The sequence below is a fragment of the Corvus brachyrhynchos genome, unplaced genomic scaffold (genome assembly GCF_000691975.1).
Source record: "Corvus brachyrhynchos isolate BGI_N302 unplaced genomic scaffold, ASM69197v1 scaffold150, whole genome shotgun sequence".
Classification (NCBI taxonomy): domain Eukaryota; kingdom Metazoa; phylum Chordata; class Aves; order Passeriformes; family Corvidae; genus Corvus; species Corvus brachyrhynchos.
In genome coordinates this window covers 1,595,856-1,600,751 of record NW_008236162.1, presented here as the reverse complement: position 1 = coordinate 1,600,751, position 4,896 = coordinate 1,595,856, and positions in this window count along the sequence as shown.

Sequence of the window (4,896 nt, the reverse complement as noted above, 5' to 3'; positions counted from 1 at the left end):
CATCCCCAGCCCCTGGGCCCGTGGGTTGAGCTCCGGGTGCCTCCACAGCCCCGGCACATCCCTGCTCGTGGGATTTATTGAAGGCATCTTCCAGCGCGAGCCTTTCTGTGGCTCCCTGGTTCCTGTTTCCCAGTGGAAGTGGGAGTTTTGACTGGGCACATCACGGGAACCACTGGGCTCGCCTCCCCTGGGGGGTTTCAGGCTCAGGGCTCTGCATCCCCTCGGCGTCTCCTGAATCCCTTTGGTGGGGGACGCCCGGGCCCTGCTCAGGGGTTTCTTTCCTCCTGCATTCTCTTCCAAAATGCCATTTTTTGCCATTTTGCCTTTTTTTTTTTTTGGGGGGGGGGGGGGCGCTTTTTTTTTCTCTTTTTTTTTTTTTTTTTTTTTTTTTGCATTTTTTGGCCTTTTTTTTGCCTTTTCTGCCCTTTATTGCCTTCTATTTTTTTGCCTTTTTTGCCTTTTTTTTTGCATTTTTGGCCCTTTTTTTTTTGCATTTTTTGCCTTTTATTTTTCTTTTTCCCCCCACTTTTCACCTGTTTTTGCCCTTTTTTGCCACTTTTACCTTATCACACTTGCATCCCACACCCCCTAATCCCCAAGCCCACAGAGGAACGAGTTCCTTCACCCATCCCCGGCTCCTCGGGCTGGATCCTCCTGCCCTGCCAGCCCTTCCCGGTGTTCCCAGGGCGCAGTTTCCCTGCTCCAAACCCCCTCCACGAATCCAGGACCGCATCCCTCTCGCATCCAACCCTTTCCCGGTGCCCGGCGGGATTCATGGCCACGTCTGGGTGGTTTGTTTGGGGTCGGAGCAAACAGGCGGTAATTTTACACCTCGGCTCGCTGCTGGCGCCAAGGTGAAATGCTTGGCTGGGATCGAGACGAGCAGGAAGGAATTGGGGGAAGTGGCTTCATCCGCCCCTAATGACTCCGGGATTAATGGACAGGCTGGATTTGGCTCTCGGGACCCGCGCAGGGACGAGGCGCTGGGTGGGCTGAGTGATGGAAAATGGATTTTCATGGGAAAATCGGGGGAAATCCATCGGCAGGGCAGGATCGGTGGCCCAGGATGGCTTTGGGGCCGTGCCGGCCGCCCCCATCCCTCTCCATGTGCATCCCACAGATCACATCCAGCCCTCCCTTGCTGGCAGACGGCTCTGGAGCATCCAGAGGCTTGGATGAGGCTCCTAAATCACCCTGCGGGTGCTCCCCCAACAAAACCTCTTGCTGAACCTTCCTGGAGCCTCTTTGCAGCTTTTCCCAGCGGCATCCCGGAGAGATCAGACCCTTCCCGAGGGGATCAGACCCTTCCCGAGGGGATCAGACCCTTCCCTAGGGGATCAGGCGCTTCCCGAGGGGATCAGACCTTCCCGAGAGGATCAGACCCTTCCTGAGGGGATCAGACCCTTCCCGAGGGGATCAGACCCTTCCCAGGGGGATCAGACCCTTCCTGAGGGGATCAGACCCTTCCCGAGAGGATCAGACCCTTCCCAGGGGGATCAGACCCTTCCCGAGAGGATCAGACCCTTCCTGAGGGGATCAGACCCTTCCCGAGGGGATCAGACCCTTCCCAGGGGGATCAGACCCTTCCTGAGGGGATCAGACCCTTCCCGAGGGGATCAGACCCTTCCCAAGGGGATCAGACCCTTCCCAGGGGGATCAGACCCTTCCCGAAGGGATCAGGCGCTTCCCGAGGGGATCAGGCGCTTCCCAGGGGGATCAGACCCTTCCCAGGGGGATCAGACCCTTCTCAAGGGGATCAGACCCTTCCCGAGGGGATCAGACCCTTCCCGAGGGGATCAGGCGCTTCCCGAGGGGATCAGACCCTTCCCGAGAGGATCAGACCCTTCTCAAGGGGATCAGACCCTTCCCAAGGGGATCAGACCCTTCCCAGGGGGATCAGACCCTTCCCAAGTGCTTCCCAATGCTCTGGGCCGGATCATTCCGGCAGGGAGCTGCCCCCGGGGAATTTCTGGGGAGAAGCCTGAGAGGATCCATCACAAGCGGCCATAAATCACCGGCCCCTTCGGGCGGGGGGTTAATCCCGTTACAGCTCCGCGGGGCCATTACTCCTCTTTTTAACCAGGTTAGGTGAAACCGGGAGAAAGCCGCTCCCGGCCTCTGGCGGGATGGAACGGGAGGATTTCCATGGCAAGTATCGGATGGAAGTATCGGGTTTCGGGAGCTATCGCTGGGATGCATCAGGAGCCCGATGCGGCGTCCGAGCAGCATCCGAAGCTCTGGAAACTCGACTCCGCCTGCCAGGAGCGCCAATACCCCCCCAAGAGCTTCAGTCCCGCCAGGTTTTGGGGTTTAAGCGGTCAAGAGGGAGGGAATAATGGGAATATTGACGTTGGGAATATTAGGGGTGTAATGGGGATAAAGGGAGTGAGGAGCGAGGTGGATGCGCAGGGGCTGCAAGCACAGAGCTGCGTGTGGGCACCTGCGAGGAGTTTGGGGATGCTTTGATGCAGCTGGAATGAAACTTAAAAGGGTCTTTTTCTACATCCTCGGCTTCTTCCCAGCTACTTTCTGTCCTTTTCCGTCAGCGGAATAAAACAAAAAGTGCAGAAAACGGGAGTGAGAAGGAGCTGCAGGGGGATGAGGGGAAGGAGATTCTCTCCCCAGGGCTTTCTAATAAACATCAGGGGAAGGAGCAGAAAAAGGTGCTTTGATTCAGAATCTGCGGGATAAAAATATGGAACTTTAGAGGGTTTTTATGGAGAATCTGCTTGGTGGCTCTGGGGTCTTCCCTGCCCTGCTGGGTGTCAGGACATCCTGGTGAACCCCCAAACCGGGGCGGGCTCTCATCTCCTGTGCTCCATTTAATCTCTTTTTTCCCAGTTTTTCCATTTTGAGCACTTCCCCACTGCTCTCCATCACTGCTCCCTCCGACTGGTTTCATCCCCCATTTTTTGGGGGTCTATCCCCATTTTTTAACCAATTATTCCTGGATTTTTTAGGAGCGGTTGGAATCAGGGGGATGAAGTGGAGACAGCTGCTGCTCCAGCGATTTCTGCTCCCAGGGCTTTGGGATGGACTCAAACTCCAGTGCAGAGCCCTGGCTCGAATCGTGAGCCAGCAGTGCCCTCTGCTTGGCCAGCCGGGATGTGCAGCTTTGCTTCTCCTCCCAATCCCAAACCTGAGGTTTGGAAAGGTGGAAAAACCCCCGCTGTGCTCCTCCAGCGCCGCGGTTAAAGCGCAGCGGGGCAGGGACGGCTGCGAGCAGCAATTGGGGATTTTTGGGGCTTTGCTGTGTCACGGGAGATGAAATCCAGGCGGGATTCAAAGCGCTCTGAGCAGGCTCCGAGTTCTTTTTAGCCGGGATTATTTCCGTGAAGCCTCATCAATAATTCAGCTTCCCCCGGCGCTGGGGGAGGGAGGAGACTGGAACTCAGAAAACCGCGGGTTTTGGGCTTGGCTCTCGCTTTTCCTTAGGAGCAGCTGGCGGGAGCATCCCGGCTCCTGCCCCTGGGAGCCTCTGGTTTGCAGCAGGCAGGCGAATTTCTGCCTCTGTGCCCTTTCCAGCGTTGCTGTACTGGGCTGTGCTGGGCTGTGCTGGGCTGTACTGGGCTGTCCTGGGCATCACTGGGCTGTCCTGGGCATCACTGGGCTGTGCTGGGCTGTCCTGGGCATCACTGGGGATCACTGGGCATCGCTGGACATCACTGGGCTGTGCTGGGCTGTGCTGGCCATTACTGGGCATTTCTGGGCTGTCCTGGGCATCACTGCACTGTCCTGGGCATCACTGGGCTGTGATGGGCTGTACTGGGCATTACTGAGCTGTGCTGGGCTGTACTGGGCTGTACTGGTCTATACTGGGCATTACTGGGCTGTACGGGGCTGTACTGGGCCGTGCTGGGCTGTGCTGGGCTGTGCTGGGCTGTACTGGGCTGTACTGGGCTGTACTGGGCATTACGGTGCTGTACTGGTTTATACTGGGCTGTACTGGGCATTACTGAGCTGTGCTGGGCTATACTGGTCTATACTGGGCATTACTGGGCTCTACGGGGCTGTACTGGGCTGTCCTGGGCATCACTGGACATTACTGGGCTGTGCTGTGCATTACTGGGCTATACTGGGCTGTACTGGACTGTACGGGGCATTACTGGGCTGTGCTGGGCATTATGGTGCTGTACTGGTTTATACTGGGCTGTACTGGGCATTACTGAGCTGTGCTGGGCTATACTGGTCTATACTGGGCTGTATGGGGCTGTGCTGGGCTGTACTGGTCTATACTGGGCTGTATGGGGCTGTGCTGGGCTGTACTGGTCTATACTGGTCCATACTGGGCTGCTCAGGGGTCACTGCGGTGCCGGGGCTGAGGCCCTGAGCACAGCCTCGCCCCGTGGAAGGCCCTGCTGGGCGGCCCCTTCCCAGCATTTGGAGCCGGGAGCGGGAGATTCCCGGCTGTATTTGGGGATTTAACGGCATTTCCCAACCTGGAGCATCCCGTGATCCCATTCCTGGATGGTTCAGCCCGATTTTTCCTGCTTTTTTCCTCTTTTCCCCCAAATCAGGCCTGGAAGCCGCCAGGTGCAGCCTCATCCTCCTCTGCCTGGGTGGGTGTAGAGGGAGGAGCCTGGAGCAGAATTCCCTCATCTTCGTGTTTTCTGGGATTGATCCCAATTCCCAGGGAGGATTTCAGGTTGGGGAGGAGGGGGGGGTGTGGTGGGAGCAGGTGAGGGAGGGAAGGAACAGGGAGATTCCAGAGGGGAGAGGTGGGAAAAGGAAGGAACAGGGAGATTCCAGAGGGGAGAGGTGGGAAAAGGAAGGAACCGGGAGATTCCAGAGGGGAGAGGTGGGAGCAGGAAGGAACAGGGAGATTCCAGAGGGGAGAGGTGGGAAAAGGAAGGAACAGGGAGATTCCAGAGGGGAGAGGTGGGAAAAGGAAGGAAC